This window comes from Lissotriton helveticus, chromosome 2_1, assembly GCF_964261635.1.
Source record: "Lissotriton helveticus chromosome 2_1, aLisHel1.1, whole genome shotgun sequence".
Classification (NCBI taxonomy): domain Eukaryota; kingdom Metazoa; phylum Chordata; class Amphibia; order Caudata; family Salamandridae; genus Lissotriton; species Lissotriton helveticus.
The window spans coordinates 1,702,120,339-1,702,146,558 of NC_136059.1; positions in this window are offsets into that span (position 1 = coordinate 1,702,120,339).

The window sequence follows — 26,220 nt, forward strand, 5'->3', positions numbered from 1 at the left end:
CTGTTGTTTGACCCCGCCGATCCCTCATGTGGTAATTAACCCTTAACCATTAGGCATAGGAATATCCACAGAGGTAACCTACACCACATACATGATACTAGCATGTTTTTCACGTTCCTCCCTTTTTTCATCTTTATTTAAGGTCCTGATGAATCGCGTGTAACTAGACACAGTGCGAGAAACATGTCGACCACCTTCACTTCTAGTCTCCTCTAGGATCACAAGCATTGATCTGTTGACACCTAGCGAGCTAGTCCCACCTTTTAACCGCAGCCAGGGGACCCCCAGAATAAAGTGAATTCCGGTACCCCTTGCTACATTTTAACCTCCTTAGCACATCACTATACTATTTTGCCCACACACCCCCACTTCACCAAAAGGCTGTCGGATAAAAAGATCTCCGCCAAAGCGCCCCTCTTTGAGGTGAGCCCGTCGGGGATTGCACCGCCTCCCCGACGAGGAGCATACGCCGATGATGAAGCATGACACCCTTCTGGGTGTGTGAGGCAAATCCATCCGACATAATGGATGCCCCAGGGTGTCGCACGAACACCATTGGTCACGCCAGTTAAAACTCGTCTATCCCTCCATAGGAACAGTTCAGCAGCCCCCTCTTTGCTTGCCTATCACTGGATACGGACACAAGCTGTTACTGGACCTTCCACCCTTCCGGGTTGGTAAATTGTGTCTGTTGATCTAATTGATCACTTTTTCTCCCTCCTCTTTGTTAAAAACATGAGCCATAGACCCAGACACACCGCCAGCACCAGAAACAGGAGTGTGAGACACAGCCACCGATCTACTGACTAACACATGAGCCATAGACCCAGATACACTGCCAGCACCAGCAACAGGAGTGTGAGACACAGCCACCGATCTACTGACTGACACATGAGCCATAGACCCAGACACACTGCCAGCACCAGCAACAGGAGTGTGAGACACAGCCACAGATCTACTGACTGACACATGAGCCATAGACCCAGATACACTGCCAGGACATGTCCCTGTAAACTGACCAACAAATACCATGCCTGCATCTGACACATGAGAGTGGCGGACACACACAGTGCCAGTACCTGCAACAGGAGAGGGCACAACTGACACAGTGCTACTACATGATGCATGACAGCGTACAATAGACACAGTGCCACTATCTGACACATGAGAGTGAACTGCAGCTGACCCACTAGGACCACTGAAATGATGAGCCACAGGGCTGTATGGGCCAGGAGGCAGGGTGGCCCTGGGAGCTGGGGAAAGCTGTACTGGAGCAACATTGAGGTGGTCAGGTGTCACTGGTGTGTGCCTCCGTTTCTTTGTGAAATGTAGGGGCACCCCGGACATGACTGGATTGGTAAGTGGAGTGGCATCATCAGACATCAAAGGTGGATCATGTGCTTGTGGTGGTCTGCTCTCAGGGGATGTGCTGGACCCTGCCTGTCGTTTGCTGTGGGCCTGCCTTCTGCCCTCTGCATCATGTGTAATGGGGGATGCAACAACAGTGTACTCCTTCCTCTGCTTTTGCGGGGCGTGGATGGGAGTAGAGGTATGGGGGGACTCCACCGCTGACACATGTGTTGTACGTTCCTTAAACATCAGCCTCAGTGCAGCCAGGGGTGATATATGACTGTCCTTGATGGAGCTTGTGTCCATGGGAGAACCCTTGGCCATGGGATGTGCCTTGGACGTAGGAGGTGTCCTATCTCTGGAATGTCCCTGATCCCTGGGCGGTGCCCTGTCCCTGGGTGCAGACTTGTCCATTGTAGTGTCCCTCTCCTCTGAAGCTACCTTGCCCTTGGGAGTGTCCCTGCTCTTGGGAGGTGCCCTTTCCTTTGAAGCTACCTTGTCCTTGGGAGTGTCCCTGCTCTTGGGAGGTGCCCTTTCCTTTGTAGTGTCACTGTCCTTGGGAGTGTCCCTGCTCTTGGGAGGTGCCCTTTCCTTTGTAGTGTCCTTGTCCTTGGGAGTGTCCCTGCTCTTGGGAGGTGCTCTTTCCTTTGAAGCTACCTTGTCCTTGGGAGTGTCCCTGCTCTTGGGAGGTGCCCCTTCCTTTGAAGCTACCTTGTCCTTGGGAGTGTCCCTGCTCTTGGGAGGTGCCCTCTCCTTTGTAGTGTCACTGTCCTTGGGAGTGTCCCTGCTCTTGGGAGGCGCCCTTTCCTTTGTAGTGTCACTGTCCTTGGGAGTGCCCCTGCTCTTGGGAGGTGCCCTTTCCTTTGTAGTGTCACTGTCCTTGGGAGTGTCCCTGCTCTTGGGAGGTGCCCTTTCCTTTGTAGTGTCGCTGTCCTTGGGAGTGTCCCTCCACTTGGGCTGTGCCCTTGCCTTGGGAGTTCCTTTTGTGGGGGATGCCTGTGTAGCATGTGAAGCCATTTCCCCCAACACCCCTTGATGATCCTGTGTGTCAACTCCAGTGTAGCTCACGTCGTCTTCGGAGGAAGATATCCCAGTCCTAGGGGATGGTGTCTGTGCCCTCCTTGCCCTGCCTTGCTGCCTGTGGCTGCTTCTAGTGCAATACCCTGAAAATGACGCCTGGTCTGAAATTTCACTCTCCCCTGAGACGTCAAGTGGTGTGGATGGTGGTACAGAAGTAGCACCCTGTCTATGCGACTGTACAATGGCTGAAGACACAGTGTTTGCCAATGACTGAACTGTTCTGTGGAGACCAGCAACATCGCCATGTATCCCCTCCATGAATGCCACCACCTGCCCCAACTTCCTATTGTGGTCTTGGAATGCATTGATCATGTTGGTCTGCCCTACACACAGCTGTCGCAGCAGATCTACTGCCTCAGCACAAAGTGCACTTTGTGTCACAGGGGCAGCGGTGCCTGCACCGAAGGCCACTCTGCTCCCCCTCCTCTGGCGAGCACGAGCAGTACATGATGCAGTGGGTGGCAGTGTGGGCCCTGTGTGCTGTGTCCCGACTGAAGGTGTCGATTGCCCACTCCCTGTCTGTGACAACAGTGCTGACTCACCAACACTTTCTGAGGATGAGGACGATGGTGTCTCCACATGTGACTCCTCAGGGACGGTTCTGTCCCCCTCTCCGTGGCTGCCCTCTTCAGTGTCAGTCTGCGTGTGTGTCATCTCGGATCCGGATGCATTGCCACCACTCATATCCGTCGTCTGTGTGTCAGTGCCCTCGGCCAAAGATGGAAGAGAGAGGGAAGAGATGTTAACCTAAGTGCCACACTCACGTACTGAAGGTTACAAAGTCACACCGTTCCTTACAGTCGATTGACATGTAGCAACCATCCTGTACACGAACCACCCCTACCACACATCCTCACATCATAGATCCGTGGGTGTCTGTGAAACATGTACATCATACAAACAGGGCACGTGCATGCAGACCACCACACATGTCATGCCATGGGACACCAGACCTCAACGGCATGTCCTGGAACCCTCAAATACAAATCAACTGGTATGTCCACCTGGCGGACATGGGTGCTACCGCTCACTCCGCTAATGCCACCAACATGCAATATATGCAAAAGATATGCACCACGGATGTCAACACTGTGTCTGAGCACGAATACATGCATGCACTCACACGTTACAGACACATACAGTCTGCTTACCGCAAGTTTGCTGTTGATCCCCTCTCAGCCGGGCGGACAGCTCAGGATGCGTCACAGCAATGATGCGGTGCATTAGAGGAGTCATGGTGCGTCGGGAAAGGCGGACTGTTCTTGGAATGATCCCCAGTGTCATCTCCGCAACATTCTTGCTGAGCCTGGATATGTCGTCCCAGCGCTTGTGGCAGTGTGTGTGTCATCTATTGCACACCCCCACTGCCCGTACATCACGTGCTATGGTCCTCCACATGGCCTTGCAAAGGTGCAGCTTCACCTACCAGGATGGGAGACAAGAGGGGAACGTCAGTGGACTGTTTGACATTCATAAACATTGCAGAAACACGTATCTTCATGCAGCCATGCGCAGTACAACACATGTGAAGGTCCCACAGCACAGCGCCAAGCTTGCAGAAGCAAGGAGTCAGTGACCACCTCATTCCCACCAACATGTTACCCACTTCACTTACCATCTGTCCGGGGGCACCGTAGAGCCGTTCATAGTGGCTGAGCACACCGTCCACAAGGACATCCAGCTCCGCTGTGGTGAATGGACGAGACCGGATCTCTCGCACTCTCGACATGGCAAGGTCCTGGACTGTGGCACTACAGCAGCAGTTGTTGGATAGCTCAGGAGCAGCAGGTGGAGGTGATGGTCGCAGGCAGCAGTTGTTGGATAGCTCAGGAGCAGCAGGTGGAGGTGATGGTCGCAGGCAGCAGTTGTTGGATAGCTCAGGAGCAGCAGGTGGAGGTGATGGTCGCAGGCAGCAGTTGTTGGATAGCTCAGGAGCAGCAGGTGGAGGTGACGGTCGCAGGCAGCAGTGGCTGGAAGCAGTGAATGTGTGCAGAAAATCTTCACACATATATAGGGCCCTGAGCTCATATCAGTGGCACACGTCTGCAGCAATTGGTTTTCCCTGGATGCATCATTCAAAAAGAGCCAATGACTCGCACTGGTGTGGCGGTGCACGTCTTTCGCTATTTTTGAATGCGCTTACGCGCAACGCGTAACCTGTTCCCATTTGCTACATGTGCACGGATCGTCACGTTCACACACCGGACCCGCATGTGCGCGCTACCGCGACGGTGCATCATTTGAAAATAATCACTCACTGGCGCCGCTATGGCGGTGCACACATTCCGCGGGGGCGGTGCAGGCCAACACATACATTGGATGATGCAATCTGAGATGGCAGTTGAGAAACCCCCTTACAGTGTTATTGCGGCACCCACGGCCAGTCCTGGCCGGTCACCCACCGCCAGGACTGGGCGGTCACCCACCGCCAGGACTGGCGGTGGGTGACTGGCCAGGACTGGCGGTGGGTGACCTGCCAGGACTGGCGATGGGTGACAGGCCTGGACTGGCGGTGGGTGACAGGCCTGGACTGGCGGTGGGTGACCGCCCAGTCCTGGCAGTGGGTGACCAGCCAGGACTGGCGGTGGGTGACCGCCAGGACTGGCGGTGGGTGACCGGCCAGGACTGGCAGTGGGTGACAGGCCTGGACTGGCAGTGGGTGACCGCCCAGTCCTGGCGGTGGGTGACCGGCCAGGACTGGCGGTGGGTGACAGGCCTGGACTGGCGGTGGGTGACAGGCCTGGACTGGCGGTGGGTGACCGCCCAGTCCTGGCGGTGGGTGACCAGGCAGGACTGGCAGTGGGTGACAGGCCTGGACTGGCGGTGGGTGACAGGCCTGGACTGGCGGTGGGTGACCGCCCAGTCCTGGCGGTGGGTGACCGGCCAGGACTGGCAGTGGGTGACAGGCCTGGACTGGCGGTGGGTGACCGCCCAGTCCTGGCGGTGGGTGACCGGCCAGGACTGGCGGTGGGTGACAGGCCTGGACTGGCGGTGGGTGACAGGCCTGGACTGGCAGTGGGTGACCGCCCAGTCCTGGCGGTGGGTGACCGGCCAGGACTGGCGGTGGGTGCCACAATAACACTGTAAGGGGGTTTCTCAACTGCCATCTCAGATTGCATCATCAAATGTATGTGTTGGCCTGCACCGCCCCCGCGGAATGCGTGCACCGCCATAGCGGCACCAGTGAGTGATTGATTTCAAATGATGCAACGTCGCGGTAGTGCGCACATGCATTTTGCGGGGTGTAACCGGGATGGTCCTTGAGCATACAGCATATGTCATGCTTAATTGCTGTGTAAACGGTCATCCTCTGTGTTGGTGGAAGCCGTCCCCAGATGGCGTATGTACACACACTGCATGTTTCCGCACACATGTAATCTTCTTAGTTGTACGTGTGTGTCAGGACATGTCCGGAATGCTGGAAGAATATTGATGTGAAGTCTATGGACCGTGTCCACGTGCGACATTCATGTCCATTTGTTGCATGTGTTGCCATACTGTTGACCTTGCCAGTGGTTAACAAAGGCTAGTGATGTGGGCCCAAGTTGCGTCAGATGTGCATGGCGACGTGTTGAAGTCTTGGTTTTGTGGACACACGTTTTCATTTCTACACATCTACACAGTACCGCAAGGGTGTGTACACACATTCATTAGCTGTTGTGAGTGTGTGGTTTGTGTGTGCAAGTAACAATGATGTGTGTGTACATGCATTCTGTGTATGCGTGTCTGTTGTTGTGTGCCCATGCATGTCAGCTGAGGGGGCATTGTAGGTGTGTTCATAGGTGCATGAAGACAAGGAGGGTGTGTTCCAATTTCATGTTGTGTGTGCACGTACATGTGTGTCTGTGGGGACGCTTGTCCACATATGGGCCCTCAGTCATGTGTTGTTGCAAGATGTTTGAACATGTGTGCACGTTACATTGTACATGTTAGCCCACAGGATGTTCTTTGTGGTTGTACATTGTGTGTGTAATCAGCTGTTTTGCCTTATATATTGGTCCGGTCACACATATTATCACTGTCTGCAACATGTATTATTAGCATTGTGTTGTTCAAGATGTGATAGTGTTGCACTGCTATGCGTTGTTGGTCATTTGACATCTGCTGCCATCTACACCCACACAGGAGGGCTCCAAATGTGCATCGACCATACACTGTGCTGGAGGACATGGTTGACGAGGAGGTGATCCGCAAATACCAGCTTGACCGACTGAGACTGCAGGAGCTTGTCACACAATTGTCACCTCATCTGCAGCCACGCAGGACATATCCTGGAGCTTTCACACCCACAGCAAAGGTGATGGCGGCACTTCATTTCTTTGCGACTGGCACTTTCCAGTACACAGTTGGTCATGCCGGAGGGATGTCACAATCCATGTTCAGCATGGTACTGCGGGATTTTCTGAATGCCATGATGTTTTACAAGGATGATTACAGCCATTTTCCACGTCCGGCAGAGCTGGCAGCAGTCAAAGGGGACTTCTATGCCCTGGCCCAGTTACCACACGTAGTGGGTTCACACATATTGGTCTCATACCACCCCAGGCAAGTGAAGCTGTATATAGGAATAGGAAGCACTACCATTCGATCAACGTGCAAGTGGTGTGCCTGGCTGACAACAGCATCTCGCATGTGTGTGCCAGATTTCCCGGTTCCGCACATGACTTCCACATCATGCGGAGCAGCATTGTCCCCCAACTGATGGCTAATCTGCGGCCAGAACGTGCGTGGCTTGTAGGTGAGTGTGCTGAAAGGACAATTGTGTTGTCAGTGTGTTGTGAGGACAATTGTGTTGTATGTGTGGCATGGTGTTCCCACAAATCCTGGTAATGAAAAATGTGTCTGTCATCCCCCCACCTAGGCGACTCTGCGTACCCAAACTGGCCGTGGCTGCTGAGCCCCATCAGGAATCCTACTACCCCTGGTGAATTGCGTTATAATGATGCCCATGGGAGGACACATCGAGTGATAGAACGTACTTTTGGACTGCTGAAGTCTCGGTTTCGCTGCCTTGACAAAACCGGAGGGGCCCTGCCATACTCACCAGGCAAAGTATGCCAAATCGTGATTGCCTGCTGCATGCTCCACAACCTGGCCTTGCGCAATAACATTGAACTGATCATGGACCCTGAAGACCAACAGGTTGCTCGGCCTCCCATCCCACCCATGTCGACTGATGAGGGTAGTGGTGAGGAAGAAGGTGTGGACCAGAGGCGTCAGCTCATTGATCGCTATTTCCCTTGAATGTGAGTAACTACCGCTTGTGCAGCCAGACAATGCGTGATGTATGTTTGCTGGTGGAGTGTGGATGTGGTGTGTCTATGATGCCTGTTCTGTTTGCAAATGTGTGTGGAAGATGGTGTACATGGAATGCTCCCTGATGTGTGTCCTGTGATCCACTTAATTGGTGATGAGTGTGGTTTGTGGGATGTTGCAGTACAGTGTGTTGTGATGGGTGTGAATCTCTTTCCTGACCTGTGTTTGTTGTTCTCTCATTATCCCTAGGTCACTCCCACAGAGGCATGATTCTCAACAATATTGATCCCTGCACCTGGTAACGTTACATTCTAAGACAATCATGTGATTAAAGCATGGAGGCCACACATCATTGAGTGTTTACGTGATGTTTATTTACAGGTTGAGGATTGATGTTGGTGCATATTTACAAAGAAGTGTTGGTGAGGGAGTGATAGTTGAAGATCATGGCAGATGAAACACCGTGGGGACACCACAATGTGTGATGTCCAGCTAGTCCAACAGACGTGTGGCAATGCTTGGCATTGTGGGACAGGATAGTTTGCAGGGTGAATGGCAGGCTCAGACAAGGGTGAAGTCATTGGCGCCCCCTCTTAGAGCGGGTAGATGGGGCAACACCACTGCTCTCACCTGGATCCAGCCTCGGACGGCCCCTCCGTCTTGGAGCCGGAGCGGAGACAGCTGTGGGGGCAGGTTGGTCAGGGGCCACCTCCCTGTCCATGGGCTCAGGTGTGGGTGGCGGTGGTGTTGGTGTTGGTGAGCGGTCCCGCTGGGCACTTGGGTGAGGGGGTGGTGGTGTGGCGCGGGATAGCCAGTCCCTCCACAGAGCAGTTTGCTGGCCCATGAGGTCAACAATTTGGCCTATGCGGGTATCAATTGACCACAACAGTTGACTGCTCTCTTGTGAGTCTTGGTGGGCCCGATCAGACTGTGCCTGCGACCGCTCATAGGAGGCATTGACTCTGGCGATGGCTTCCAGGGTTTCGGCGCCAGGATGGGGTGGGTGTCCTTCCCCACCTCGCCGGACAACTGCACTCCTGGTTGTGAGCTGTGCCCTCACCTGTGTCCTCTCACGTCCACTCTCCCTGCTTGCCTGGGATGTTGATGGTCCATCATCGGCCGATGGGTCAGGCAGGGTGGCACAGGCAGGAGTGGTGGTGGTGGTGGAGGTGGTGGTGGCTGCACAGCTCACAATGGCAGGTGTTGGTGTGGTGGCACAGGCCGAGGTGGTGGAGGCAGTGATGTCCTGGAAGCCTGATGGCCCTGGAAGTCTGCTTGGCCCCGCATCGTCCTCTGCGCCTGAGCTGGCAATGGGCTCGTCCCCAGAGAGTCCGTGCTGTGCGAGGGCGGCTGGTGCTGGCGGTTGCTGCTTTCGCAAGTCAAGTTGCGATCACCTGAGGGACAAGATTATCATGATCAATGCTGTAGGCATGACATGTTTTTGGTACCAACATAACAAATCAATAACCTCTCTCACACCCCCCACCCACCACCACCCTCCCTGTGGACATGGGGGCCTGTTGGGAGTTGTAGTGCTGGTCTCTCACACACCCCACCCACCTCTCTCACACCCCCCACCCACCACCACCCTCCCTGTGGACATGGGGGACTGTTGGGAGTTGTAGTGCTGGTCTCTCACACCCCCACCCACCTCTCTCACACCCCCCACCCACCACCACCCTCCCTGTGGACATGGGGGACTGTTGGGAGTTGTAGTGCTGGTCTCTCACACCCCCCACCCACCACCACCCTCCATGTGGACATGGGGGCCTGTTGGGAGTTGTGGTGCTGGTCTCTCACACACCCCACCCACCTCTCTCACCCCCCCACCCACCACCCCCCTCCCTGTGAACATGGGGGCCTGTTGGGAGTTGTAGTGCTGGTCTCTCACACACTCCACCCACCACCACCCTCCCTGTAGACATGGGGGCCTGTTGGGAGTTGTAGTGCTGGTCTCTCACACACCCCACACACCTCTCTCACACACCCCACCCACCACCACCCTCCCTGTAGACATGGGGGCCTGTTGGGAGCTGTAGTGCTGGTCTCTCACACACCCCACCCACCTCTCTCACACCCCCCACCCACCACCACCCTCCCTGTGGACATGGGGGACTGTTGGGAGTTGTAGTGCTGGTCTCTCACCCCCCCCCCACCCACCACCACCCTCCCTGTGGACATGGGGGCCTGTTGGGAGTTGTAGTGCTGGTCTCTCACACACCCCACCTACCTCTCTCACACCTCCCACCCACCACCACCCTCCCTGTGGACATGCGGGGCCTTTTGGGAGTTGTAGTGCTGGCTGCTTTGACAACATGCAAGGCTGGGAAGGTAGGAGGCAACATTTGTGTTTGGTCATGGTGTGTGCATTTGACGCCAGGACTTCACATTTGGGTGACTGTGTGGTCCACATGCATGGATTGGGGCCAGGGAGATGTGTGTTGGCAGTTGTGCATGGCAGACCACGGCAGTGTGATAGTGGTCATTGGTTTGTACTTACCAGCCTTTTGTCCCTCCTCGATTCCTTCCAGGCTCTCAGGGTGCAGTATGCCCAGCACCTTCTCCTCCCATTCTGCATATGGTATGGGCTCCGGGGGAGTGCCACCGTCAGTGTGGTGTGCCCGCAGGTGGTTCTTCGCCCTGATGCCTTTCACCCTTGCCTTGAGGTCGTGCCACCGCCTCTGGATCTCGTGTTTGGTGCGTGGCACGGTCCCTGACGCATTCACTCTGGTCACTATCCTGTCCCACATGTGGTTTTTGGTTGCCAAGGTGGTCTGCTGGACTAGGTTGCCGAAGAGATGTGGTTCAACACGGATGATTTCATCCACCATGACCTTCAACTCACTGTCTGTGAATTTGGGATTTTTCTTTGGTGCCATGGTGTGTGATATGCAAGGTGTTGGTGGGGTGGGGTGGGTTGTGCAGGTGTGTGGTGTGTAGGGATGGTGTTGTGTGGGTTTGTGTGGTGTGTGTGTTTGTGTGCAGGTTGTATGTGTGTTTGTGTGTGCCTGCTGTTCGTGGTATTGTGGCTCTTGCTTGCAGCTATGCTGTGATGCAAAGGACAGTGATAGTGGGAGGGATTCTTTTCATACTCTGTGTGGTGGTGGTGTCCCAATAGTTGTTGGCAATCAGGTGCTCTGTGGGTGTGGTGATTTTGGTGCATTTTTCGGTGCTTGGGGGGTGTCATTGGGGCATGTAGGTGTTTCAGGTGGTTGGGTGTTCTGTTTAGTGTGTTTTCTATTTACTTCCGTGTGCCATTTTGTAATCGGTTTGACTGCAGGGATGGTGTTTGTGTGGTCCTTCCGCAGTCATGGTCCGTTTTCCGAAGTATTGTTTCCGCGGCGGTGGAGGACGGCGGTGAGTTCCGTTGGAATGGCGGCGTTATCCTAATCGCGCGGACGGACCCTCCGCAGGCCTAGCGGCGGTTGGGCCAGTTCCCGCGGTCATGTTCGTCCGCGGCGGTGGGTGTTCTTATAGTTCCGTCCGCCGTGGACGGTGTTTGATGTGTTCCGTCCGCCGCGGACGGTGTTTGATGTGATCCGTCCGCCGCGGTCAGAGTTTCTTTTTTTTTTTTTTAAACCTTTATTGAATTATGCAAAATAGTACAGGCGCAGGCCTACAACCACAGAGGCCGGCCGCAAAATCAGGAGAGAGACCAGGAGACATGTTAATATATGTGACCAAATAATACCAACGATACAAATACAGCATGTGTTAGTATGTGCCACTATGCGTAGGACATCCAAGGTTTCATTTTAAATTATAAAGAAGCAGTAGTGGCTGCATTATCAATGGCGTCATACCACGCAATAAAACGGAGAAGAGATGGGGGGACGCGCCCCTCAGTGCAATCAGGACCAGGTGATAAACAATACAGCGTTAGACGCACTACGTCCGCCGAGGCAGACAAGGAGTAAAAGGCAACATATTAGCAAACGATGTAACAGGAGCAACACCCCGAGTACCCACCCTCCAGAAACAGGGAAAGAAAGGCAACATAGGCGCCAGAGAGAGAAAGAGGAAGATAAGGAAAATACAGCCAACTCTACTGAGGAAGAAAGAAAGCCCATCGAAAAAGAAGAAGAAAAGGGACCATAGAACAAAACGAACTAAAATAACAAACCCCCCCCGCACCCACCACCCTGCACCCCTGTAATGGCTACGGCCTACCCCACTAACAGCGTGCCTGTCGCCCCGGAGCTACCCCAAAGAAGGGAAGAAAGAAAGAAAGCGGAGGAGGAGAACAACAGACACATTTCCGGCCCCCGAACCCCCCACCATTAGCGACCCCCCCAAAAAATTTTGCCCATGGTGAAAAGCAAGTACTGAGAGCCCACATGGGGAGGACATCAACCAAAGCCGCCCGACTCCCAGCGAGATACACATTACAATCACAGTACAGACCACATAGCGGAAGCAGATCCAATAGCCAGAAGCAACCCAATCAGTTCAGGCCTGCACTAAAACCCCACGTCACCCAGGCCATCATCAACCTTGAAGGGAGCGATATGCCCCAAATAAGTCAAAGCAATAGTATCGGGCCGAGGACGGGGTGCTGGGTGAGGTCAATTCCGACCTGTGCGCTTCGTTTTGAGAACCCATTTCGCCCACGCCACGATAAGCATGAGAGAAACGGGGCATGCGTAGCAGTGCGAGGCGGCAGAATCGGATCAAAGACAGGATATAAAATGGTGAACTGCAGCCACACAAATTGCCGAATGGTAACAACAAAGTAATACGACCAGCGGGATCATTAGTAGCCAGCTTGCCTTCCGTGTCACAGTAGCAAAAGTTAAAGTCCCGCACAGACAGCAGAAAAAGCAATCAAATACATCAACCCAGACCCATTCGATCAAAAAGCAAGTACCGAACTGGACCAAGGTTGTAATGCTGGAGTCTGGCAGTATATAACAAAACATTGTGAAGCCCCACAGCACCAACACATCCAAAAGCCATCAGAAAGTCACGGTGCAGTCTCACGTTCAACAGCACAGGGTCCGGGATGAAGGAGAAAGACATGTCCCGGCGCCCCCTCAGCTCCTCGACCGCGGTCGGAGGGGGAACAGCACTGAGTAGCATTCCCCCAGACAACGCCTCCAACCGATCCTCCGGGTCCGCCAGGAATATCGGGCGTCGCTCGTGAATGCCGAGTGTCCGGCCATCTTGGACAAACAAGCCACTGAGTACACACTCCCGCACCGTGAACCCCGGGGGGCATGCAGCCGGTTGCCTGTCCGCATAACGTCTCACAGCCGCCGAGGACTCGTCCGAAGCAGGGGGGTCCGCGATACACGGACCCATCCCCGAAACTACCACAGCAGAACCGCCCTCCGGGGTTCCCAGCCCCCAACACAAAAATAAGTGCAGGTCCATGAGAGCCGCCATGACATCGCTCAGCGTTATGGCCGTTGGAACTCCCCCATTATCGGCTCTCCTCGCGGCAGTCGGAACATCACTGTAAGAGGCAGGGCTACACGGAGCAGCAAACCGGACCAGGGTATCGTCATCGGCAGGTCGAACCATGAACGCGTCCGGGCCCCCTTCAAACTCCATCACCTGCAGTGCGGTCGAAATGTGTACCACACTCCGATAGGCAGAAAAACGTCCCGTAGTTGCTACCGGTCCGCCGGGAATCAATGCCGCCTAGGTCGGGACACAGCTGGCCAGAGTCGGGCGCCTTCCTCTCATGCAGGATACTTGCGGACGGCGTGCAGGGAATACCTCCAGCAGGGCAGCCCACAGTGGGGGGGGCACTTCAATCACAAGCAGAGAAGCGTAGGCTGTGTCCGACACTGCCGCTGAGGGAGCGCGCGTTCTCCCGTCCAATCCGGGAGGGTCCCAACCTCGCACCTCACTGCCGCTGTTGTTCAATTCGGGGCCGGCCACTCCAGCACCATAGATCCCGGTCTCAAAGCAGGGGTCGGCCGCAATCTTCGTAAAGCCCTATCTCCGTACATCCCGAGAGTAGGAACCTCGGAGACACACCAACCGGCAGCATTTCCTCTCATCTGCGCTGGGACATGGCAGGGGCGCAGGATAAAAGACAGGATGTAGTGGCAGAAGAAGGAGGTCAGCGGAGCCGGGAGCCTAAGCGGCCATCTTGGTCGCTAGCCTGGCTCCTCCTTCGGTCAGAGTTTCTTGACTTACATATCCTAATCGCAACCGCAGATTCTCCGTGGTGCGGTCGGGAGTGATTTTGCCACGAGCATGGCGGACGGTACCCGTTTCCGTCCCCCATCCTAATGAGCCCCTTAGTACGGTGGTCCAACAAATGCAAACATCATTAGATCCTAAAATCAGGCCAGTTCGCATTGAGCACCACTGGAGGAGGAGCAAGTCTCCACAGTAACACAGGCACAAAACAGGTCGTCCTATGAAACACCCATGCCATCCGTGATTACGACAAACCACTGTAGCTGGTTGTGTAATTTTGGCGTATCTTATACAGAAATAGTGTTGAATTCGGCCACAGCACCGTCATGTAAATCATCCTAGCCCACCCCCTCCGGTACAATGGAATTAATCGATTGGGACTGTGTATCCTGAGTAAGTTTCGCAATATACGTGCGATATGGCCCCATATGTCTACTGGTCGGGAAGCAGACGGAATCTGTTCAGAGTATTCCACACTGTTAACATTGCAGTAGGCCAAACTGCGCAGCCAAGCTTGGACGGTTGGAGCGCGCCTAGCGCACCAGAGCAGTGCTATCTCTCTTTTTGCCAATAGAAAGCCAATGGCCACCAATTTGCGGCAAGAACGTGGGAAATTAACAACATAGCCAAGCAACGCAATTTCAGGAGTGGGTAGCAACTCCAGGCCCAATATGCCTCCCAAAACACGGTGCACCTGTAGCCAGTAGTCATGCAACAGCGGGCACGTCCAGGAAAGATGGGCAAAATCCGCCTGTGGTGCTCTGCATTTAGGGTAACAATGTGGCCTGCTAGAGTCGATCCTATGAGCAAGTACTGGAGTGTGATACATCCGTCTCAAAAACTTAAAGTGTATAAGCTTATGTCTGCTGTTTATGGACACGTCCCTAGTGGCAGCACAGCACGCCGCCCATTGGTCGTCAGTAATCTGGGTACCCAGATCGCCCTCCCATGCGGCACGCACCGCTGTGTCTGAGGAAGGAAGTGTGGCCAGACATAGTTTGTATAGTTTAGAGACAACATGTGATCCCGTCTGGTTCTGTATTATGAATGTGAGTATGGCAGCATCCTCTGGGGAAGTGGGAATGTGCGGAACTCAGCACGGAGCATGGATCTGAGTCTAGTCAGTGTGAAAGAGTCCATAAATGTGCGGTCCGCAAAGTGCTGGTCCTCTGTCATGGAGAAAATATGACCTTCCGGGAAGAGGTCTCCGACCGTGTCTAGTTTGTATTTGGATAATGTGCGCTGTACCACCGATTCACCTGTGATGGGGAGCCAGTGAGGATTAGGCAACGGAAGGGCAAGAGAGTATAATGTCTCAATGTGGAGTAGTCGTCGTAACTTATCCCAAGCCCAGCACGTGGTGGATACTGTTTGTATGTCTTGGGGATCCTGGGGAAGCCCTCTGGGAAGGATGGAGTTAAGGGGCCCAGGAAGCGCCAGATCGGCCTCAGGCCTCAAATAAAGAATTCTGGCGTCCGGGTGAAACCAGGAATATGCATACTAGCATTGTGCAACTAAATAATAGAGAAAAAAGTCGGGCACTCCGAAGCCACCCCGCTCATAAGGAAGCGTCAATGTACGCCAGGCCACTCACGGATTTCTACCGCCCCAAACCAACCGCAACAGCAAGGAACGAAGTTGTGAACAAAAAAATCTTGGTGAGAGGGATCGGGATATTGTTAAATAAATACAAAAACCGAGGAAGCACGATCATTTTAATAATAGCGATCCGGCCAGCCATGGACAAGGGAAGCCGAAGCCAGTGCTCCGTATGGTCCTCCAAAAAATCCAGTGAATGTCCATAGTTTAAGCGGACAATGGACACCGTGTCCAGGTGGACATGGATTCCCAGATATCTCACGGAATCCGTGCTCCATTCTAGAGGAAAAGCACACGGCCACTGTGAGGTGGAGGGGGTAAGCGGAAAAATAACAGATTTGTGCCAATTTATTCTGAGGCCCGACTATTCGCCAAATCGGGCTATCTCCAACAACAGAGGTTCCAGATTGGTCTGAGGCGCCCGAACATACAAAACCGTGTCGTCCGCATATAGAGAGGCAAGAAGAGGCCCAGTGCGAAACTGAAGCCCCCTGTGGAGATGCTTCTCCTGAAAATGGCGCACCAGAGGGTCCATCGCAAAGATGAACAGCAGAGGGGATAAGGGGCATCCTTGGCGGGTGCCTCGCGAAAGTGTGAAGCTTTCTGAGATGGTGCCATTTAAACGTATCCGGGCAGTAGGCGCTGTATACAGTAACTCAACTGTCCCCACAAACACCTCCGACATGCCCATTCCCCTCATGACTGATAAAAAGAAGGGCCATTCCAGGGTGTCGAACGCCTTCTCTGCGTCCAAAAACACCGCTGCAGCCGGGGTAGAGGGGTCAATTCTGTGCAGAACAGAGAACAGTGTCCGCAGATTGAAGGAGGTGGACCTGTGCGGAACGAATCCGGATTGAGCGGGCGAAATGATGGATTCCATTAGTAGTGATAGGCGGATCGCAAGAACTTTAGCCAAAATCTTGTAGTCCAAGTTTAAGAGGGACAGGGGCCTATAAGAGCCACATAAGGAGGCGTCACGGCCTGTTTTGGGAAGAAGGACAATTACCGCTTCCCTGAGCGTGGGTGGGAGAACGCCAGATTCCAGAGCTTCTGCGTAGACCTCGACTAACCTTGGCACAAGTTCCTCCTTATATTCTTTGTAAAAATCAGCAGAGTAACCATCAAGGCCCGGCGCCGAGGAGCCCTTCAATGAATCAATGGCCTCTACTATACAATCCGAAGTTATGGGCGTGGCAAGAAATTCCTGCATGTTTTTCTCGAGATATACCATGGCTATCTCTTTCAAATAAGGGCCGGGGTCGCGTTGTTCCTCTGAAAGCGTGGAAGTGTAGAGAGTTTTGTAGTATGACAAGAAAGTGCTACATATATTGGGAGTGGAGTGATGTTGTGTGCCCTGAGTGTCTACAATGTCAGAGATGTAAGCCGCCTGGTGGGGCGGACGGAGCATCTGCGCCAGCAACTTGCCCGGCCTGTCTCCCTCTCCATACTGACGCACCGTATAGTGTTTGCCCATGAACCGTAGTTCCCTATCTGCAGTGTCTCGAAATTCCAATAGCAATTCCAGGCGTTTGGCTTCCCGGGAGGCTGAGGGGGTGGTAAGTATTTCCTTCTCTACCGTAGAGATATCTGCTTCAATACGGTTTAAGGTGGAGCGAATCTCCCGTAAAGCTCCTACATGTTTAGCAATACAAACCCCACGAATGGTGGCCTTGAATCCCTCCCACAACGTGGCCCTGGACTCTACAGAGCCGGTATTAATGTCGAAATAGTTGTCAATGGCGCTGCGGATCTCTTCTTTAAAAATCAGATCTAGCAGGGCCCTACCAGGGAAACGCCATTGCCTCTCGTAGCCACCCAGCCTAGGGATTGATAAAGTTAACACAGTGGGGGAGTGGTCCGATAGCGTGCGTGGAAGGGTGGAAAGGCCATCCACCCAAGCCTGCGACACCTGGGGAGGGGAGCCAATAGTCAATTCTAGTACTAGTGTTGTGGAACCCTGAATGATGTGTATAATCGGGTGTGTTTGGGTGCAACCGAGCTTCTATGTCTATGAGGGAGAAATTAGAACAAATTTCTGCAAGCACCGAGCGGGCCTGGGTCTTGCAGTCCGGGAAGGGGGAAGTACTGTCTCTGTCTGGATTCATTAGCAAATTAAAGTCACCTCCCATCACCAACAGATCTATGTCAGAATGAAGCAGCGTCAGTTGCAGGTCTTGAAAAAAGGCGGGGTAATCTATGTTGGGACCGCAGACCCCTACCATTGCGATCTTGTACCCCAACAACACTCCTGTGATCAGCACATATCTGGCCTCCCCATCTGTTGTACTACCAGTTAATACAAGGGGAACACGCCTGTGCACTAGAATTGCAAAACCCCTGGCATATCTGCTATAATTCGAAAAAACTCTGTGTGTACCCCATCCCCTAGCTACGAAGGTAGTATCTGCCTGTGCCAAGTGAGTCTCTTGTAGAAAAAGGACATCCACCTTGTGCCGTGCTGCATAGTTCAATACCTGTTTACATTTTCGTGTAGTGTTCAAACCGCGAACATTCCAAGACATCAATGTAAGTCTGGACGGGCCAGACTGCATACCTACCCTGGCCATAGCACCACACCAAAGAAAATTATAAGCAGGCGTGCATCTGTCAATTCACTCTCATAAGCCCCGCAAATACTCACCAACAGAAATGACCATACAAACAAAACATACCCCGTCCCCCACCCACCACCCAGCCTCCCAGCATCCCCAGAGAGGCAATCCCTGAACAAGTGTTGGCTAAAAATGCAAAATACAAAAGGTAATAGCAATACAATGAAACGATGTTGCTTCAAAAAAAATAAAACCCCAAAGAAGTAAGACAAGTAGGCATTCGCCATAGGCGGTAGAAACGCCACGCCATGCGGGCATCCCAATTAAAGCGACCCCAGAAGTGATGGCAATTTAACAAACGCTGGAAAGTCCACATCTAGTAAGCAACACTAGGAGCAGGGCCCAAAGAGTAGCCAATAAGGAACGATCAGCCCCGGCCGGTTTCAGCAAAAAGGTCAGCACTGGACTGCGTGTCATTACGGGGTGGAGAACGTGCCGCATGTCCTGAAGCTGATGGTGAACCCTGTTTTCTATAGCCTTGACAAAAATCCTGTGCCTCCGTGGGGGAGTCAAAGATGCGGTATCTGCCATTCACATCAACCTTCAATCTGGCCGGATACAGCATACCGTACTTTAAACCTGGATTGCGAAGAGCGGCTTTGACTCCATTATATTTGCGGCGCGCCTCCTGAACCATTAACGTGAAATCTGGGAAGGACAAAACGCCGCCCTGCCACCGCACCTCACCGGCCTCTCGTGCAGCGCGGAGCGCGGCTTCTGGGTCGCGGAAGTTCATGATCCTGGCGATTATGGGCCGTGGGGGTTGCCCAGGGCGAGGTTTAGGACCCAGTGACCTGTGTGCTCGTTCGACTACAAAGCCAGCAGTGAAAGTGTCCTTGCCGAAGAGTTCAATGAGGAGATGTTCAACAAAAGTGTCAAAACGACCCGTCACTGTCGTCTCCGCCACACCAAGGATACGAATGTTGTTGCGCCGGCTACGCGCCTCTAAGTCCTCATTTTTTATGGCCACGTCTTTGAGAATTTTCTCAACCCGTTCCAGCCGCTTAAGCGTTTTGGTGGCGCCATCCTCCACATCCGATATTCTGGATTCCGCCACATCCAGGCGTCGGTCATGGGCCTGCACTTTGGTGCCCATATCAGCAATTTTCTGTTCGAGGCTGTCGAAGCGGGTGTCAAGCGCCTTAAATCCTGCGCGCATTTCACCCATCATGGCGGCGACCATGGCAGCGGCATCCCCCATATCTGCAGAACTGGCAACCCCAGGAGACGAACCAGGTGGAGGGTCTGTCGTGAGGAGGGGTGTTTTGTCGAAGCTCAGCTTTCTCTGGTTCGGGTCTCTCTTCCCCATGGCCAAAGCTGTGATAATTGCGCCGTCCCGGCAAATTAATGCGTGGCGTCTGACAGCGAGGGAGGATGTAGCAGAGCAATACTAGGCCCCAGGCAGTTCCGCGACCAGACAGGCCTCAATGTACGGCGCAAGACCGGGCTCTGTAGCACCAAGGTGAGTCTGAGTACGTTCTGCCCCGCGCACAATCGCCGACAGCGTCAGGTGACCGTGACGGCCAGGACCCAGATGTCGGTGAAGGGCAAAGCCCGTCGATGGAGAGGCTCTCGCGGTGGGCAGTATAATGGGGGAGCATCCCTCTCCCGGGGCCCAACGCAGGAGGGTGGGAGGGAATCGGTAGTCCTCCCGTGTGGGTCTAAGGCGGGGTTACCACTGATCTCTAGGAAGCGCCCCCCGGCGTCACCACCGCCTCTGTCCCCCACCCCCGCCGCCACCAAACGAACGGTCCCGCCTGCCGCCGGCCCGCAAATCGAGGCCCCGGCCCCAGCGCGCCCCCAGGCCAGAAGGCCTCGTCGCACCCAGGTGCCCGGTGCCCCCACCCGTGAGCCCACGAAAGACGGGCAACGAGCGCGAGAGCCCGCAGGCAGCGCGCGAAGGGGTGAAAGGCCCGGCAGCAGAGCGCCGCGCAGCACTCACCCAGTGATTCGGCCCAGAGAGAGAAAATGGCGCCGAGGTCCGGAAGACCTCGATTCTCCTCCGCCGTTCGACACCACCAAGAACGCTCCCTCGGCCTCCGGAGCCACCCGAGTGGTCAGGGTGGCTTCCACATGCGGATCTTCAACGATATGGGGGCAAGGGGCAGCGGATTACATCTTATTCGCCGCCGCTGGGAGCCCGCATGGAGGAGCTTCACGGAGAGGCAGCCATTGCGATCGCCTCCGTGGCCACGCCCCCAACAACTGGATATCTTAGAAATGTAATGCCAATTTTTCTTTTTGTGTTCTTTTCCTTTTTTTTACAGATATTCATTGCAGATGTCTACGAAATATAAATAATAAAAATTAGGTACACATTAGTTTCGGAAAGCCGAATTAATCTATTTATGTTTAATACGAAGTATTTTTGATGTGAGTAAGGTGAGGATTGTGCAGCCCCATCCTGAAGAAGATGCTTTGCATCGAAACATGTTGACGCACTGTTAGATTTGGGGGTCTCTGGTTGGCACAGGTAATTACTTTTAACAAGCAGGGACCCTCTCCTTTAGTCAGGACAAGGGGATTACCCTCTAAAATAACCCCTGCTCACCCTCTTGGTAGTGTGGCGCGAGCAGACAAGGCTGATCTCAGAGCGTTATAGGTTAAGCATTTGTGAACACATACAGTAACTCAGTGACAACACCACAAATGGCACCACACTAGACTTATATCAAAAATAGGTATATTTTATGTAAAGGCTTAGCACAAGACCATATAACTACAGAAATAATCCACAATACTTGTTAGCAAAAAGAGTTCTTGTTTAAATATGCATAGTTAAAAGTTCTGTGCGCTTCGCATTATCTGTGCGGCTCTCCCGGGGATGAAACGTACTTAGGAAGAGTCAACTTGGCGCAGCGGACACTCTGGTCCGGTGCGTACAGAAACGCAGTGCGAGTCTCAAAGTACCTTAGCTTGGTGTTTCCGTCTCGAACGATGCGTGTAGAAAGTGAAGGCGGACCAGGAGCTTTGTCGGCCCCTCTTCGGCTCATTGCAGGCGTCTAGTGCGAGGCGTTGAGCGGGGGCCATGGGGAGTGAGGCGAACGGTCCTGATGTTGAAGCGTTCACTGTACAATGCGGCGTGCGAGCCGTACCTTGAAGTGCGGGGCGCCTGCTAATCCCGGACAGCGCGGTGCGGACTGCACGCTGCAAGCGTGCGAGCAGTACTCCACCCTGCGGTGCGCTCGTACTTCAAATGCCAACGGCTGGGGCACGGCGAGCGGTGCGGCTCGAAGGCGGAGGGTGAAGCGGTGTGTGGTGCGGCCCTTTGGTCTTACGGTGCGAGCTATGGCTCGTAGAGGAGCGGAGTCGCTTTGTTCGGGGCGGCAACGGCACAGGTTTCACAGCAGTCAGGGCTTCGAGGCGCACTTCAGATCGCGGGTCCAGCAGTACGGGGAAAATGGCAGTCTCCAGCAGCTCTTTTTAAGGCGGTGGGAGTCCATTAGTCCTGGGACTCCGTTCAGGGGGCAAGCTCACCCACAAGCCCTTGGAGATCTTTTCAAAGCACAAGTTGATCAAAAGTCTTTTCCAGTCTTTCTCCCTCTCCTTCAGTAGCAAGGCAACCACTGCAGGCCAATCCCCCAGTTCAGGGACAATACTCCTCCTTACAGCTTTCCCAGTTCCTTCTCGTCGGGCAGAGGTTCTTCTTGTTTCAGGAGGATCTGATTTCTTGGGAGCAGGGCCCCAATATTTATACCACAATTCTTTTGTTCTTTGAGGCCTGGGGGCCCTCGCCTAGTTTAGTCCAGTTCTTGAGCACTTTGTTGATATGACTCTGGCTTGGCTTTTCAGTGTGCAGGGCAGAGACATCAGACGCTCCACAGGAGGTGGAGCCAGCATTGTGGTGGCAAGCACAGCCCTATTTGGAGTCCAGGTGCACTCCTCCCACCCATCTGGCTGTAATCTTCCTATTCACCACCTGGCTACCCCAGCCTGTCTCCTGGAATTCCCCAGCCCTGTCACCCACAGAAACCAGACAGCAGATACAAATCCTAGCACAGGCGGGCTGAAAAGGTTAGACAAGCAAATACCAACTTTCTAAAAGCGGTATTTGCAAACACAGAATATTAAAATAAACTTCACTAAAAGATGTATTTTATTATTCTGAGTTCAGGCATACTAAACTCGAATTTCTACCGTGTTCCCTGAGTCTGTCAGGATTATAGAATGTAATAATTCCAACAGCCCATTCTGGCCTATGAGAACAGGTAGCCTTGCAATAGTGAAAAACAAAAATGGCTGTAATTCACTATTAGGACATGCCACACACATCAGGGCTTGTCCTACCTTATACTTACAATGCACCCTGCCCCTGGGCCTAAAATAGGGGTGACTGATATGAAGAAAAGGGAAGGTTTTAGGGACTGGCAAGTGGGTGCACTTGCCCAGTCAGCATGACAGTACCAGACTGCACACAGGTTCTGCAATGGCAGACCTTAGACACATCTTACCAGGCCGCGTCTGTGGGTGGCACAGCCAGTGCTGCAAGCCCTCTAGCAGCATTTGGATTTACAAGCCCTGGGCACTCCTGGTGCACTTTACTGGGGTCTGATAGTAAACCAAATAAGCCAATCATGGAATCCAATCAATGTATACACTTTATACAGGGAGCACTTGCACTGTGGCACTGATTGGCAGTGGCACAGTGCTCTGAGCAGCTAACACCAGCAAAAACACATGAGGCAACAGCAACAAAATGGAAGGGAGACCAATGGTGCCAGGTCTAACACGCACTCATGAGGTGTTGTACATTATCATACATATACACCTCGACACCACTTTTTTAACAGAGCCAGCATGGAGGCCCATTAAAATGTACTAGACTTCACGTGCCAGGCCCTTTTTAACTTTTTTCACCATTTATCACTTCAAACCCACCACTCACTTAATAACATAACCCCTCCGCAAACCACACATAGTCATCAATCTAAAGTGCTCCCACGTATTTCGTCAGTTAGCAGCATGCCGCATCCCGTAGAGGGGTGCGAAGACCCCAATGATAAAGCATGACACCAAGGGTCCTTTTGGTGTGTGAGGGGTATTAAAAGAACACTGAGTGCTCTCCACCGCCGTGGGGACTACTCTAGTAACATTCTTGTGTGGATTCTTTCTGTTTATGTAGATTGTTTTTGGGGAGACCGAATCCACCTCCTTTTCTCTCCTCTCCCTTTTTGTTGTATTTATGATTCTATCCTTACACTCTCCACAACACTAATCTGTATGCACTGCACCAGTTCTGCACTGCTTCCTAACAACACGCATTGCACCCATTTTTACCCCGCATATAGTCCAAGCAAGCTACTACCAGCACCCTTTCAACCAAACACCCTGGGAGCGCGAGACCCTGAGGAAAATTTGAGGGCTTTGTAATGCGGTTGAGTTTACCAAGAGTGATGTAAACAAAAGATAGTGAGTATCTACCTAGTCAGAAATCAAAATGTTGTTTGATACTCAAAAGGGTATGGAAAGTTTTAATATAAATACCAATACAATTACCACTTAAGTGCACTTCTTTTTGGATGAATGTGGACATGTGATCAGGAAAATGCAGTCACTCTCAGTGCAAGAGTATCAGTGGCTGAAGTTGGTTGAGCAACTGCCCCATGCTGTATGCTGTGGCAGATAGAAGCAACATGTGAATGTCTTAAACAAACCAACGACAGAGCACTCCTGTTATGGAAATCATAAAGAGTGAGAACTAATTAGCCCATTTAACAGAGTTAACATAGTAAGTTTAATCAGTTAAATGATTAAACACTCAAATTGGGTATGAAGTTAATTGAATAACACAAAGCCCTAAGATAGATGAATGAGCGATAAAAGCTGTGAAGTAGGACGTTGATTGGCCATAGTGGCTCCTCCCAGCAAATGAATGAACCTATAAGATGACTCCCGCAGCGGTGGTGTTGCTTCCTGAAAACAGACGCGTGTAGTATCAGGTTACAGCCATTTCCGGCAGGCATCATCACATTTAGCGTATTGTGAGTGAAATCTGAACCCAACCTCCATAAGTGTGTCTCATTTACTTCACTTCTTTGCAACAGATGAAGAGGGCTGACCAATACGCCTTGAAAATATGTATACACCTTTTTTTTCATTATGAATTTTTTGATTAGATAAGGCTGGCAAAACAGGTACAACAATCTTTAGGCCTGATGTAAAAACACACTGATACACTTATTTGTAGTGGGTTTTGATATGACAACAGGTTTTCTACCATTTCGTTTCTAATTAATTGAAACTATTAAAATACAATAACTGCTTGAAAAACACACTTTCTTATTAATTTTCAATATTAATTTGTAAATGTTTTCAAATCTGCAAAAATAAAATGCACTAAGAAAAAGCTTATGTTGTTCTTTTCATAAAGACTGCTCCTCAGGAAACCATGTCATTTCAACGGCTTGTACCCCAGCACCATTACATTACATGGTTGACTCAATTTTGTTTTGTCAAACATTAAAGAGCTGCCAACTTCCCAGTGTTTTACTGGCCTGGCCTGTATTTTTATGTCCATGTCAGTAAAGCATTAGCAAAGCCAGTAGGTCGGGCCTTGACACACTGGTGCTAAGATTTTTTGATAATTTTTATTGCAAGCACATGCCGCAAAAATAAAAAGAGGAAAAAACTAAATATGTTGTCGCCTATCAGTAGCAGCCATATGCTTTCAAATAAAAAGTTTTCATTGAAAAAAAAATACCCATTGCATATCATTTTAATAAAACAGTCTGGGAGATAGCTAGAAAAGGGGTGTACTTTGAAGTCCTAATTGAATGGGTAAAATATGACTCTTACTGGTGCAACAAATGGTACTTTTAACTTTGACTCATTGTAATGTGAAGCAGTGCTAGAAAGTAGTGGGATCACGCCTGCTCCTGGTTCCAGCATCTATTTCTGGGCCAAATCTGGGATCCAGCCAACCCAGGGAAACATGCTGAATTTGCCCTGGTGTAATTTCCCGACACCAGTGTAGTGTAGTTCCTATAGTCCCAATAGGCTCTGCGCATTGGAATAATATAAACAGCAGTGTAGACGTAGGACTGAGGTCGACTAGGTCTCTACTGACTATATTAGAATTAATTAGTTTTGCCAGCTAGCTCAGAGGTCACTAGAAACTTTCTCGAATAAACAAGGAGGAGTTTAACTTCCCTGGATAGACAAGAAGGGATTAGCTTCTGACAACCATAAAACATGACAACTTTGCTCCCTCAGAATAAGAGTGTATCTCTAGAGTCGTGTGAAAACAATAGACAGCTATTTTACTCAGTCAATCGTGCATACTTAGTTTCACCAGAGTGCAGAGAATAGAGAGACAGGCGTTTTCAATAAAAGGTGTTATTTATTGAGCAGTCTTCTTTCTCATGCAAGAGAAATGAATTGCCACAATTGCAATACTTAGCATAAAGTAAAGTGCGTACAGTAAAAGGAGTATTATAAAATAATACTGTAAAAGCATTCATATGGTTTCTTAGCCATATGATACTTTAAAATAGATAAAATATATACATACAAATATACACTAATAACGTACTCAACTGGTGCTTCTAAATACGCCTACCCTGGTCTACCTGACCTAAGCCTAATACGTGGGAAGGAGTAAGTAAGTAGCAGTTTAAGTTAAGTTGGTTTTGCCAAGAATCTGAATCAAGAATTCTCTTTAAGGGTTTAGTCAGCTCAGTACCTGGGTGATAGAAAGCAGGAGGTCTGGTATCTCTCTCTCAGGATTCAATATCCCAGCAACCCGCAAGGGCGGCTGAGAACACCGGAGCTGGATTTCTCGGCAGGAGAAAAGACAGCGTCTCTCTCAGTGCGTCAAAAGGGAGGGGCGGCATCCGTGGGCTCTCGCATCAGCTGGGCTCTCGGGCAAGTAGATAGCCGCTCTGCTCCAAACCACCGTGTGTTTGCTTAAGGCAACGTTGGTATATTTATACCTGAAAGGTGCCGGGTTTGACGTAAGGTTGGACATAAGACGTCAATAAAGATGTCACTAAGAACTGGCCGTTCTTATAGTGCTCACAGGAGTTCTAGGACAAATCAAAACAAAAGCCATGGGGAATTCCCAGGTTGCTGGAGGTTTGGTTTGTTTACAGAACTCGTTGTACTTTCTAGGAGCCTGGAGAAGTAGCCTTGCTTAATTTGTACTGCATGGGCTACGACTAAATATGGACAT